The following is a 14,620-nucleotide window of genomic DNA, read 5'->3' as shown; positions in this document are numbered from 1 at the left end:
TTTTCCTGCTCCTCGGATGCACAGTTCAATTTGGCTCTTTCCCAATTGCCCACAACAACTCACGGACATTCATTCATGACTGTATGAATCAATAGTCAATTGATCTAAACCATGAATATATTGATTGTGGGCTAGCCTAACAATTAGAGGAGGACATTTACCGAGCCATCTCAACGCTCCGAGAGAAAATAAACACTAATCACATCCGTGTCCAATGGTAGATCGGAGCGTAAAGTTGAATTGGACTGCAAAGTTTCAAAAGGGACTTCTGTATTCATAATAAAATGGTCGGAGTAAAATTCCACTGAAGATCTGTGCACACCACTGTGGCCGAGAACAGCCAAGAAGTTCCAGAAATAAACTGAGAACCATGAAAGGGGAAGTTGGTAAAAGACAGAACAGGCAATTAGTTGCTTGCTGGATTGGGAGAATTTAGATATGTTTTGGACTGCAGATCTCTGTATATTGTGTCATCATGTGCTAACAAAATTTCAATTGCGTTCTCTTAACTGGAAGAAGACTGCTCACTGAAGGCAGACGTAGAAGTATTTGTAGAATCATACCCAACATTTGGTTCAAATATTCTGTACCGATCATGATTTCAAACGAAACTAGACATGCATGCCTGCATCTGAACCATATCAATTAAAATGTGTTCTTTATTCAAATGCCTTTCGATCAGTTTTATTTCGCATGCATCCAGCAGTTATGTTGGAATTTTGTTTCACACATGAACCATACATGAACCAGTCTGCGGGTCAGTAAACCCGTGAGTACTGTTCCTGTGCACGCCTTACATCAGGAGTTTGAGGATTACGTCTTCCCTTGAACGTTTCTATCTACCACCTGATTAATCAGTGATAGTCAGGGCTTCATTGAAATGGGCCATTCACCCTGGAAGCATATCCTTCACACTCGCTGTTACATAGTGCAGCTTTCCTACAAATTCCATTTACCTGGTAGAGCTGACCATGGTGAATTGGCGCTTATAATCCATAAACCTCGACGTACTTGTTTACCAGTGTATTCAGAGTAAGTTGGGAAGAAATATAGTATCAATATTCTGCTTTGTTCAGCAGCACCGCTGTTAGTTAACTTTTGTTGCAGAACACTGCCACATGTGTTCTTATGACATTTTTACCTGCTTGGAGGTCATTTGGAAATGCAGTATGGTAAGGAGATATAATAAATTGCATTCATTGCCCATCTGACAATCAGATGGCCTTGGTGTCTTGGTGTAGAATCTTTCAACTGCATGTCTGGTTGATTTGGTTGGTGAACAAACACTTTAATAAACGTTTTATTTTGTTTCATACAAGGATGTCATGTATCAGCTTTCAGTAAACGGAGGACACAATAGAGCAATTATCATTATTTTTTAATGAAGTGTTCAGATTACATTCGTTTATTCATTCACAAGATGTGGGCGTCACTGGACAGATCAAAAGTTATTACCCATGCCACAGTGCCCAAAGTGCAGTTACGATTCAACATATTATCGTGTCTGAAGTCAAATGAATTTCAGACAAGCCTTTAAGCATATTTTCATTTCCTAAAGAATGTTAGAGAATAAAGTGTTTTTATTTTCTTTCCTGACAATTGACGACGGTGTTCTGGCTTAAACTTACTATTGCACACTTTTGATTAATGTAAATTCCACAATATGTCATGGCTGGATTTGATCGGCTCCCCAGAACATTCGCAGAATTCATATTCTAGAAATAGTACCAATTGACCATCACCTCACTTACAGTTAAAAGATGAAGAAAGTAAGTTCTTTGAGAATTAGTTCTCAGGATGCGAACTTTCTGGAGCAAGAGAAATCAAGATTGCAGATTTTTTTTCACATTTCTTTTCCATATACCAATATCTGAAGGTTTGACCAAGGCGATGTCTGTAATTCATTTTTGAGTTCTTCTCTGAATGTTTTTCATGTTCCTGCATAAATACTCTCATTTGTACACGAAGTGAAATGCATGAGTATGCAAACAGTTTCACTGGCAATGGCGGCTGAAGGTGTATAATCACCTTGAGAATGTGCGGTGTTTGTTATTCTAGTATATGAAAATCTGGCAGATACGTTAGCTGCAGAAGAACAGCACTACCTTTCATAGTGTTCAGGATGACTATGCACTCCGTTAGACTCTCCAATTCTGGGTATTTTGATTCACACTATTGCTTCCACACATGGCCCTGTGAGCTCTGTTGGCTAAGAAAAGAAAATCTAAATATCAAACAATTAAATAAGGGTATCAAAGCCAAGGGAATCCAAGGGACTAAAATATTTTATAATCAGGAGAATTCTACACATAGTGGCTTAGTGAAAATGTTCAACTTAGCGCGATAATCTTATTGAAAATTACCAGTTATTTGTTCATATGCAAACCAAAAGGCCTTAGTGATCATTAAAAAGGCCCTCACTTTGCAATGCTTTGTTTTCAGCTTTTTACAACAACTAGCTGCATATCGATCAAATGTGAACATGGCAGTGAACCGCACTACCATTACCTGGCTTACTGACTTCATGAAATTGACAACCATGCAAACTCCAGTGGAGGAGAAGAAGAAATGTTTTGAAGTGAAAACTGAAAATGTGATGCACAGTTCATTTGAAGATCAAGATCAGAAGACCTCCAGTTGCCATGGCCCCCATGTAGGCAGAGGTGCATTCAAAAATTCTGCAGCTTCTTCTGGACAGAATTATCATCATCACCAATGATGGAAATGTGTTGCTGGAAAAGCGCAGCAGGTCAGGCAGCATCTAGGGAACAGGAGAATCGATGTTTCGGGCATTAGCCCTTCTTCAGGAAACCTTCGGGCTAATGCCCGAAACATCGATTCTCCTGTTCCCTAGATGCTGCCTGACCTGCTGCGCTTTTCCAGCAACACATTTCCATCTCTGATCTCCAGCATCTGCAGACCTCACTTTCTCCTCAAAGGTTTCTTATCATCATCACCAGGTCTGCTGGAAGTAAGATGAAAACTTGAAAACCAAAAATCTGAAAATGTTCTGACGAAATTATCAAAAGGTTTGTCACTGAGTCTCATCTCTATTGACGTTTTTATTTTTATACGTATTAAGGTGTTAGAAATCGCATTATGGAATAACAATATTCTTAATAATCAAGAACAGAGCGACCGAAAGTTGGCTTGTTTCCAGTATCCTCGAGTAAAGTGCTTTCCACGATTACCTGGACCAATATTTTCAAGAACTGTTGTCTTATCATTATGTTACAGCTGTTATGACATGGAGACTGACAGCTAAATCATATGGTAACAACACAATCCAATTGACATACCCAACAACCATTAAACTCTACATCAGTGGTTCGTAAAAAACTTCTTAAATAACCAGTGCCAGCTTTTATGAATAACTGTGATCACATTCCGATTTTATAACACAAACAAAAGATTTGACTTTCTTTTGTCAGAACCATAACCTTAGGAGGGCGACGTTAAGGAATAAATTATTCCAACTCTCGTCTATGAATTAACTCAATGCCCTTTAACTCTCATCCCGTCTCTCCGTAAAAGGTAGACAGAGAAATCGATGCTGTTAAGCGGTAAATCAAGAGGAAAAAATAATCGGAGATGTAGTTGAAAAGTTTAATTGAGCAGTTATTATGTTCCACAGCATCACAGGCAATTGGTTCTGCTGACACTGATCCATACAGACAGCTTCCAGTAGGCTTCGAGAAATATGAAGTATTTGCAAAATTGACATTCTATTTCCTGAAATTTCCAGAAACTGATAAGAGTTCAAGTAGGAAATTACATTTACTTCATTTCAAAGACATCTGAATGGATACATGAATGGGAAAGTTTTAATGAGAATTGGGGAGAAAGTGAGGTCTGCAGATGCTGGAGATCAGAGCCGGAGATGTGTTGCTGGAAAAGCGCAGAAGGTCAGGCAGCATCCAGGGAACAGGAGAATCGACGTTTCGGGCATAAGCCCTTCTTCCTTAATGAGAATTGGGCCAAGTGATGGCAAATTGGACGAGATTAATTTTGGTTTATCTCGTCGGCTTGGAGGATTTGGAACGAATGTTCTGTTTCCAAGTTGTACATCTCTATGAGACTATGAAATTAAACCTCTGTCGTGAAGCTTTCCAACACAAACAGAATTCAATAATCAGAAAATTCTAGCCTCTCCTTGCTAGATTTATTGCCTTGCTGCGCGACCCAGTTTTCATTCAACATCTACAATCTGCTTGAGCATACGTTCCATCTGGAGCAGAGGCATCTTTAGAGCATTTTCCATCAAGAAACAAACTGCATTTAGCTTTCAGAGCTGGCCTCAGCAACCAATAGAAGCTTGTTCATTATCGTCTTCTTTTAAGTAAACAAGCTACTATGCCATCCCAAAGTCAATTTTCAGTTTGCAGTTGAAAGCTCCTATCCAAAATGATAGAAACAATGAAGTACGACAATGAAAAATCAACATGTCTTATAACGAAGAGCACCCCCTGTAAAAGATCAGAAATGCATTCATTGTGAAATGATATTGATTGTGAGATGACAGATGCTCACTCTTTACATTCAGGATTTGTGCACAGGAATCAAAATGTGATCAACTGTAGCTGGCAGGTATGACCAGCACTTCATTAGTAAACGTCATCCAGTATGGAGAAAGAGAGCTTGCTTGCTATCTACAAATTGCAGCAGTCAAGTTTTTGCAAATTGGAGGAACAGCATGTCATTTTCTGTTAAAACTCTCTCCAAGCTATAGAGACGCATAAGTTTTTTGCTGAGACACTTTAATACATTCAGGTGTCAACATTGATTTCTGTCCCTAAAATTTATTTGGTAGATCACCAGTCCCGCACATCGACCCATATGACTATGCAATTTGTGACTTGTTGGTTTGTTAACTACAAAAACTCTTCTTATACCAATATTGCCATGACCTTTTGAGAATTACTGAAGAGAGCTATTTGATTCTTCATGTTGGCTCTGATCCAATAAATTAACAACATTATCAAGTTGCAATCTTCTTCTATCGCCCCACATCTCCACCACAAAATTCAACTATTGCCCAAGGGAAGGCCTCAACTGGATTTGCCTCCAACATATTTTCAGTGAATGAAAATGTTGTGAAAATTCAGAGACAGATGGTTTCACCCTTGCTTACTTAAGCAGATTAGTTTTAATTTCTGCACTCTTCTTCTTGTTCCTTTTACCAGTGGAAACAGTTTCTTCCCATCTGGAATTTCTAGCCCAATCACTATTTTGGAAACCACGATCAGATCTCTGCTCAATGATCTTCTCTCCAAGAAGAACAATCTCAGATTCTTCAATCCATCCACATCATTGAAGTTCCTCATTTCTGACATCATTTTTGTCAATGCCTACTATGCTCTTTCCAAAGCATTCATATATTTCCTATAATACAGCACGTGTACCTGTACACAATACTTAGCAAGTTTATTTTATAAGTTCAACATAGCATTATTTCTCTTGCACTCTGTGCCCCTTTTTCAAGATGAGAACTCTGCGTGATTTACTTCTGAACTCTGGACGTTCCCTGCCACTTTCAATGAGCTGTGTCCATATGTACCCAGATCCCCCTGCTCCTGCATGTGCTTTCGAATTCAATGTGACAGAAGATAGGGTTTTTCCTCTGGTTAAATCGCTATCTATTCTTTCGGATCATTAGCATCAAAATTAACTATTCTCTCTGACCACGTTCGCTGTCACATGGATGTCATGGTTCAGGATTCTGTAAAACTGCACGTGAAGTTTCAGTTGTCAATCCAGAGGAAAAGATAATGTTCACAATAACGTCAAAAGTGATAGAAAGCAGGAGATATTCCGTTGGGCTCGCAATCCAGAGCTGTTTCGCTCCAGGCATCAGTTTCCAGTCCTTTTTTGTGCCATTTGTAACATTTTTGGAAACATCAGAGCTAACGATTGGGTGTTATTGAGAGGAGTTACAGGGAGGTCGTCACTCCTAAGGTTCAAGAAAAAGGCAGATGAGTTACAGTCAGGGGACGGAAATGGAAGAGGCAGGCAGTGCAGGGATCCCCTGTGGCTATTCCCCTCATCAATAAATATACCATTTTGGATTCTATTGAGGGAACGATTTACCAGGGGAAAGCAGTGGGGCACAGGGCTCTGGCACAGAGTCTGTCCTTGCTGCTCAGAAGGGACAGAGGAAGAGGATCAGAACAGTGGTCATTGGGGACTCCACTGTTAAGATGACGAATAGGAGGTTCTGTGGGGACGAGAGAGACTCATGGTTGGTGTGTTGACTCCCAAGTGCCAGGGATCGTGATGTCTCTGATCGTGTTTTTGGCATCCTTAAGGGGGAGGGGGAGCAGCCCCAAGTCTTGGTCCACATAGGCACCAACGACGTAGGTAGGAAGAGAGATGGGGATTTAAGGCAGAAATTCAGGGAGCTAGGATGGAAGCTTAGAGCTAGGACGAACACAGTTGTTGTCTCTGGTTTGTGGCCCGTGCCACGTGCTAGTGAGGCAAGGAATAGGGAGAGAGAGGAGTTGAACACGTGGCTACAGGGATGGTGTGTAAGGGAGGGTTTTGGGTTCTTGGATAATTGGGGCTCTTTCTGGGGTAGGTTGGTCCACTACAAGCAGGATGGTCTTCATCTGAACAAGGTGAGGACCAATATCCTGGCGGGGCGGGGGGGGGGGGGGGGAATTCGCTCAGGCTATTGGTGTGAGTTTAAACTAATCCAGCAGACGGGTGGGAACCAAAATTGTAGTACGAGTATAGAATGGTTGAGAGTAGGGAGGTCTGAAATCAAGTGTCAGGGAGGCAAGATGGCACCGGCAAGTAAGAAGTTGGTTTGAAGTGTTTCTACGTCAACGCCAGGAGCATCTGGAATAAGGTGGGTGAACTTGCAGCTTAGGTTGGTACCTGGGACATCGATGTTGTGGCCATTTCGGAGACATGGATACAGCAGGTTCCAGGATTTAGATGTTTCAATAAGAACAGAGAAGAAGGTAAAAGGGGGGGGGGGGGCACTTTTGGTCGAGGCAATATTTCAGTTGCCGAAAGGATGTTTGGGGACTCGTCAACTGAGGTAGTATGGGCTGAGGTTAGAAACAGGAAAGGAGAGGTCATCCTGTTGGGAGTTTTCTGTAGGCTTCAGAATAGTTTCATTGATGTAGATGAAAGGATAGCAAAGATGATTCTCGATAGGAGTGAGAGAGACAGGGTAGTTGTCATGGGGGACTTCAACTTTCCAAATATAGACTGGGAACACAATAGTACGAGTACTATAGATGGGTCAGTATTTGTCCAGTGTGTGCAGGAGGGCTTCCTGAAACAGTATGTAGACAGGCCAACAAGAGGCGAAGCCACATTAGATTTGGTACTGTGTAAGGAGCCAGTCCAGGTGTTAGACTTGGAAATAGGTGAGCACTTTGGTGGTAGCGATCGCAATTCTGTTATGTTTACTTTAGTGATAGAAAGGGATAGATGTATACCACTGGGCAAGAGTTACAGCTGGGAGAAAGGCAATTAAATGCGATTAGGCAAGATTTAGGAAACATAGAAGGGGGAAGGAAACTGCAGGTGATAGACACATTAGAAATGTGGAGCTTATTCATGGAAAAGCTCCTGTGTATCCTAGATAAGTATGCACCTGTCAGGCAGGGAGGAAGCTGTACAGCACAAGAGCCGTAATTTACGAAGGCAGTGGAATGTCTGGTCAGGAGGAAGAAGAAGGCTTATGTTGGGCTTAAATGTGAAGGCTCAGTTACTAGTTGGCCCGGAAAGACCTAAAGAGTGAGCTCAGAAGAGCCAGGAGGAGACATGCGAAGTTGTTGGCGGACAGGATCAGGGTAAACGCTAAGGCTTTCTATAGGTATTTAAGGAATAAAAGAATGATGAGAGTAAGAATAGGGCCAATCAAAGACAGTAGTGGGAAGTTGTGTGTGGAGCCAGAGGTGATAGGGGAAGCTCTAAACGAATATTATTCGACTTTATTCACTCCAGAAAACGACAATGTTGTCGAGGAGAATACCAAGATACAGACTACAACAGCAGGTGTGATTGAGATTGACAAGGAAGAGGTATTAGAAATCCTGCAGAGTGTGAAAATAAATAAGTCCCCTGGACCGGATGGAATTTATCTTTGAGGAGAAAGTGAGGTCTGCAGATGCTGGAGATCAGAGCTGGAAATGTGTTGCTGGAAAAGCGCAGCAGGTCAGGCAGCATCCAGGGAACAGGAGAATCGACGTTTCGGGCATAAGCCCTTCTTCAGGAGGGCATAAGCCTGAAGAAGGGCTTATGCCCGAAACGTCGATTCTCCTGTTCCCTGGATGCTGCCTGACCTGCTGCGCTTTTCCAGCAACACATTTCCAGCCCGGATGGGATTTATCCTAGGATGCTCTGGGAAGCTAGGGAGGAGATTGCTGAGCCTTTGGCATTGATCGTGAAATCGTCATTGTCTACAGGAATAGTGCCAGAGGACTGGAGGATAGCAAATGTGGTTCTCCTGTTCAAGAAGGGGAGTAGAGACAACCTAGGTAATTATAGACCAGTGAGCCTTACTTCAGTTGGTAAAGTGTTGGGAAAAGGTTATAAGAGATAGGATTTATAATCATCTAGAAAATAATAATTTGAATAGGGATAGTCAGCACGGTTTTGTGAAGGGTAGGTCGTGCCTCACAAATGTTGAGTTCTTTGAGAAGGAGACCAAACAGGTAGATAAGAGTAAACCGGTTGATGTGGTGTGTATGGATTTCAGCGAGGCATTCGATACGTTTCCCCACAGTAGGCTATTGCACAAAATGCAGAAGAATGGGATTGTGGGAGATATAGCAGTTTGGTTCAGTAATTCGCTTACTGAAAGAAGACAGAGGGGGAGATTGATGTGAAATGTTCAGCCTGGAGTCCAGTTACCAATGGTGTACCCCAAGGATCGGTGTTGAGTCCACTGCTGTTCGTCATTTTGATAAACGACCTGGATGAGGATGTAGAAGGGTGGGTGAGTAAATTTGCAGAAGACACTAAGGTCGGTGGAGTTGTAGATAGTGACGAAGGATGTTGTAGATTGCAGAGAGTCGTAGATAAGCTGCATAGCTGGGCTGAAAGGTGGCAAATGGAGTTTAATGCGGACAAGTATGAGGTGATTCACTTCGGTCAGAGTAACCGGAATGCAAAGTATTAGGCGAATAGCAAGGTTCTTTGTAGTGTAGATGAGCAGAGAGATCTCGGTGTCCAGGTATACAGATCCTCGAAAGTTGCCACCCAGGTTTACACGGTTGATAGAAGACATCCATTGTTATAGCTTTTATTCATAAAGGGATAGAGTTCTGCAACCATGAGGTTATGCTACAGCTGTACAAAACTCTGGTGCGGCCACACTTGGAGTATTGTGTACACTTCTGGTCACCACATTATAAGAAGGATGTGGAAGCTTTGGAAATGGTGCAGAGGAGATTTACTAGGATGTTGCCTAGTATGGAGGGAAGATCTTACGAGGAAAGGCTGAGGGACTTGAGGCTGTTTTCGTTAGAGAGAAGAAGATTGAGAGGTGACTTAATAGAGACGTATAAGATAATCAGAGGGTTAGATAGGGTGGACAGGGATAGCCTTTTCACAAGTATGGTGACGGCGATCACGAGGGGGCATAGCTTTAATTTGAGGGGTGATTGATATAGGACAGATGTCTGAGGTAGTTTCTTTACTCAGAGAGTAGTAATGGTATGGAATGCTTTGCCTTCAACGGTAGTAGATTCGCCAACTGTAAGTACATTTAAGTCGTCATTGGACAGCATACGGACTTACATCGAATAGTGTATTTGATATGGGCTTCAGATTGGTATGACAGGTCGGCGCGACATCGAGGGCCGAAGGGCTTGTACTGCACTGTAATGTTCTATGTTCTCTGTTCTATTGACAGAATTAAATACCGCCTGTTATTTTGCATACTTCGTGGGTTGAGAAGAAATTGCTCTCATGCTGGCCTGACCAGTGTTTTATCCTTCGCAATCAATTGCTCTACATTGTTGATATCCCCACAATCCCATCAAGGATTTGGGATATAACCTATAGCCCACCGCTGAAAACATCATATGCATATATTTACGAAGGAGGAATTGTCATTATCACTCAACTCTAATTCGTTTGAATGGGAATTCTCTTTACTATGATAAACTACCTATAACTAATAACACATCTTGTTATTAGTATTGTACATTGCTAATAGTTTTTGATGAATCAAGAAAGGCGGGGAAAATTTGTCAGCGAAAGAAACTTCATTCGTATGTTTGTTTGAAAATGCAGATTGAGGGGCAGTCCAAAAATGACTGTGATTTCTATACGTACTGTGAAATCAGAATTGACTAAATAACTGTTGAAGTCAACACATTCATTGATGAAGGAGACTGATTTTATTTTCTCTTCAATAATCAAGTTTGTGCAGACAAGACAGTGAATCTTTATATATCAAACAAAAAACAAGTGAAATTATCTTCTTATCTGCAAACAGCCATTCTCAATCATCTTCATTTAATATTTAACAATTTTACAATGAATCAACGTATGATTTGAGAAGATCCACCAGATAATCTCTTAATTTACTCTGAGTCAATGTGTAAAAGAACCTGTTTGAACAGGATCTCAAATATTACAGTGTGCCTTCAGTTCCCAATGCAATATATGCTGTATTTTCAAGGTTTCCTCGATTATATCAGGGATTGGAGATTCTGGTCACTGCAAGTTATATCAAAACTGTCATCACAACAGAATGAACCTTTGCGAGGCTTCAAAGAGCGAAGTTGTAGTTTTCATTCGATTCTTCAATTCGGGATCACATTGTTTTTCAATAGTGTGACTCAAAATCTCTTTGCGGCATTACTTTTCACTATTGTATGTCTGATTGTGAATGGAAATAAATAACATAATTGGAATGAAAGATGCCAAACTAAACCGACGCTGCAAAACCAAATGTACACTCATCCGCTAATTGAGGAAATGTTTATTACACTTTCCTCTCAGTTCCATTTCTCGTCGATAATAACGTGTTCATGTTAATATGCAAAAAACCGAAGATATCCAAAATAAACATTTATAACTGTGGCTGAAATGTGCACAGTGCTATAGCTTGAATTATAATTTCTTATAAAGATATGGGTGTACTGTCCTTTTAAGAGAGTTTAAAGCCATCAGAACTACCTGACAGTGCCAAGTGTTCTTATTAAGATACAATGCAACACGGGTGTGCCAGCTACTGGGGTAGTTAGGGTAGCTGATTAACTGGAGACAAAAGCAGATTCGAATTAGCCCAATCAGTTTAAATTATACACCCCCAAAAAAATCCCAAACTCAAATGAAGTTTGAATTTAGTATATCGAAAATCTTAAAAGCCAATGACACAATCTGATGTTTTGAGGTTATAAGACCAGGGAATTTTCAATAGTTGGGAGGAGAACTGACAAGACATCTGCAGACAGCCCGGAGAATAGCTCTCTTAAAGGTACCTTTACTGATCCATGACTTGTGATGTATTACTCCAATGGAAAAGAAAAGAAAACAGGGGAAGTTTCAAATTCGATAGCTGGCTCCTTTTGAAAATTGAATTTATGGCAAATCTTAATTGGGAGGTTTTATCCGACGGGTATAATAGAAGAGAAAATATAACATATGTTAGAGAAAGGGGTTGTAAATAATTGCTAGTTAATTAGTTCATTATTCTCTGTTATACGTTCAGAAATGAAGTTGTTAGTTTTTACTTTAAACAGTTCTAGGCCTCTCGAATTTTCACAGAAAATCTTTTCTGTGTTGCTGGTTCAAATTAAGCAGGAGATTTTAAGAGGACAATTTATTTAGCAATATCACAGATAAAAGGATTGTAGAGGAATTATTCTTTTTTTTCACAAGATACTCACTTTACACAGAAATACAATCAGATCAAGGGTTAAGCTTCCCATCAAAAGTATCTGGCAAAGTCATGGACAGCTCATGAAGAAAAGCATTCAAATAAACTGCGTCCCATCCAGAGTTGCAGGGAGCGCTAGTATGGTCGCATCTGACATTACAGGCCAAGTTGAGGGCTGAGAATCAAAAGTATCCACATGATTGGGACAAGGGAATTCCGCTTGTTCATTTGTGATCAGAGGTACACCACATGTTTGGACTAAACTAAGTCGATTTGACTTGCTTTTGGGGCATGAAGTGAGACTACAGCTAAACTTGTTTCAGGAAGAATTGATCAATCATAATTCGGAAACAACATATTTAGACTATAAGGGAAACTTTCGGGAACAATTAAATAGAGCGGGGGAGCTGGCTCCATACCATTTAGAAACGTCATAGCGAATAACGAACTAGGAAGTACACAAGAAATCAAAAACTTGCACTTTTGCTATGCGAGGTACATTATTAACATTACTTCCAGTGATAAGGTTAAAAATAAGGTTTAGCGAATCTTATCATGTCAAAAGGAAATTGAGTGATGTGAACTATTCGATAAGGAATCCAGAGAAAAAGAAATTTCACAGATTATTTCATGTGAATATGCTCAAAACGTATTTTGACAAGGAAAGAAAGCCAAAGGTGAATGTGTTATTATTTGCAGAACAGAGGAAAGAACCAAATTCAGAGTTTCCTAAATTACACATTCCTCAAATTAAATTGGGCAATGAGAAAGTTGCCAAAAATTGAGATTAATTATTGAGCTATCTTCCAGAGGAAACTCCAAATGATCTGAATGACTTATTTCGATTTTATGAGCAGCCATGTGGAAATAGGCTGTGAGGTATAAACGTACTTATGCATGATGAAGAAATAGGGGATGCAGTTCCGATTAAACAACGTCCTTAAAGGCATAACCCTCCATCTTTGGCACAGGTTCCAAAAGAGATTAAACGCATGTTCCAAGATGACATATTCAAAGTGAGGCACAGTTACTGGAACTCAATCATAGTAAGGTTGTCAAACCGAGATGGTCCCCAACGGTTACGTATAGGCTGTGACGAAGCCAATGCTGTTCTAAAGACTGATGCATATCCGATTTCTCGTTAGGAAAACTGTAAAGTTCGTACAAACAACTTTCATTTCTAAGTTGAACTTCCTCAGAGGGTACTTGGAAGTTACTTTGCCCGAAAGAGCAAAGACAAGTTCAACCTTTGTAACACTGAATGGACTGTATCAGTTTAAAGTTATGATTTTTTGTATGAAAAATGCACCTGCCACATTTTAGAGATTCATTGATAAGGTAATTTACAGATTATGCATTCTACAGTTTATATTGACGATCTGGTGATTTTTAGTCACACATGGATTGAATATTTGTAAAATTTTTTAGAATTGTCTGTTCATAAACCTGGCTAAAAGTGAATTTGCCAAAGGGCAACTCATATTCTGGCGCCATTTGTTTGGGCATGGCTGAATGGCTATGGAATGCAAAAAAAAACAAAGGTAAGTGGGGCGATTCTGATACTATGGGCAAAAAGAGCAGTACAATGATTCGAGGGATTGAGTGCACTTTATCGAAAATTCGCATCAAACTTTTGCAGTGTGGCTGCTCCACTCATTGAATTGCTGAAGAAAAGCAAGAAGTTTCAGTGAACACCGGAATGTTGGAGCACATTTGACAATCTGTTTTAACAACTACCCCATTATTAAGCAAATGCAATTACGCAAAGCCATTTAAGGTGGCTATCGATGCAAGTGACGTGGGTGTCAGTGCTGTACTTTTGCAGAAAGATGACAAGAAGATAGAACGTTCTATCAGGCATTTCTCCAGGAAATTTAACTTGTATTGCATAATATTTAAAATTTGAAGAGACCTTAAGCATTGTGTTGGTGTTAAAACATATCTACCTTTACAGTATCAATAATGTAACTGAGTCAATTATGTACACTGAGACAAATACACGATGATCATAAACCATTGAAAATTGTGGAGCAATTGAAGGACAGAAATGCCAGACTGTTTAGATGAAGCTTGTTGTTACTGCCCTTCAATTGGAAAATTGTGCATGTCGCAGGCAATGTCATTGTTGATACCTTCTTGAGACTTGGATGAGAAACGGACTAAAATAAACTGAAAGAGAAATTAGTAATGCATGTTTGCATGATAATTGTCAATTGAATGGACATGTGTATTATAATTTATGATTCAGGGCATTTGAAATGAGGCTATCCTTGGATGCTGATTATTTAACAAGGTTATGTTGTCATTGACTTCTCCTTTCAGAGACGTCATAAAAGCATAATTCCGAAGATACTGGTTTGCATGAGTTTTAGGTCCACTGTTATTATAGAGAAGAGATACTGCCTTAGCAAACGGCTTTCAAGTTTTAAAAGAACCGCATGCACAATGAAAGGGGAGTGGTCAGTTCTCCCCGCTCAGCTAATCTCTGGTATGCGTTGCTTTTAGCAAGCGGTTTTGTTTTTGAGGCTGCTGGTCCAAGTGACATGGAAGAAGGTGTTCCATGCTGAATCTCTCTGTTTTCTGGCTTTCTATCAGCTTGTCTCTCTCTCTCTATCTATCTCTCCTGTAAGAGAACGTGTTTGATTTTACCTCCTCTACCAACGGGTGTTCATAGAGATCATTGCAGTTTGCAACAGCATCACCAAACTGGGGTCAGATAGGTTCAGCAATTCCCTGTTATGTTTTGTTTTGTTTGTGTTTCATTTCGGTACA

This window comes from Chiloscyllium plagiosum, chromosome 46 (genome assembly GCF_004010195.1).
Source record: "Chiloscyllium plagiosum isolate BGI_BamShark_2017 chromosome 46, ASM401019v2, whole genome shotgun sequence".
In the NCBI taxonomy this organism is placed as follows: Eukaryota; Metazoa; Chordata; class Chondrichthyes; order Orectolobiformes; family Hemiscylliidae; genus Chiloscyllium; species Chiloscyllium plagiosum.
This window is presented reverse-complemented; position numbering follows the sequence as displayed.